This window comes from Dipodomys ordii, unplaced genomic scaffold, assembly GCF_000151885.1.
Source record: "Dipodomys ordii isolate 6190 unplaced genomic scaffold, Dord_2.0 Scaffold118, whole genome shotgun sequence".
Classification (NCBI taxonomy): domain Eukaryota; kingdom Metazoa; phylum Chordata; class Mammalia; order Rodentia; family Heteromyidae; genus Dipodomys; species Dipodomys ordii.
Genome location: NW_012267334.1, coordinates 1,227,859 through 1,228,246, shown reverse-complemented (window position 1 = coordinate 1,228,246; position 388 = coordinate 1,227,859). Strand labels below are relative to the sequence as shown.

The 388-nt window shown below is 66.2% G+C and overlaps 1 protein-coding gene across 1 annotated transcript in view; it reads left to right on the top strand.

Moving 5' to 3' along the window:
- The window catches only part of Sohlh1 (spermatogenesis and oogenesis specific basic helix-loop-helix 1), a 25,626-nt gene that overhangs the window by 20,465 nt on the left and 4,773 nt on the right, over positions 1-388 (top strand). The window lies entirely within an intron of this gene.

Genomic DNA, 388 nt, shown 5'->3' with positions numbered 1-388 from the left:
GCAGCAGAGAACAGGGGGGCAGCAGAGAACAGGGGAGCAGCAGAGAACAGGGGAGCAGCAGAGAACAGGGGAGCAGCAGAGAACAGGGGAGCAGCAGAGAGGGGGAACAGCAGAGAGGGGGGAGTAACAGAGGGAGCAGAGAAAAAGGCGAACTTGGGTGACCCCAGGAAGGGAAGTGTGGAGGTGGGCACCTCTGGAGGTCTGAGGGGTTGGGGAGGGGTGCACATAGGCCACTTGTGTTCTAGCAACTTCTCCAGGAGGTGCCCAGGGAGGGGTGGGCAGGGATGCAGGGCATGCAGGGAGGGGCGCGGCGGGCAGAGTGCGCAGGGCAGGCGTGGAGGAGCGCAGAGGGCACGGTCCGCAGGGAGGGGCGTGCGGGGCAGGGCGC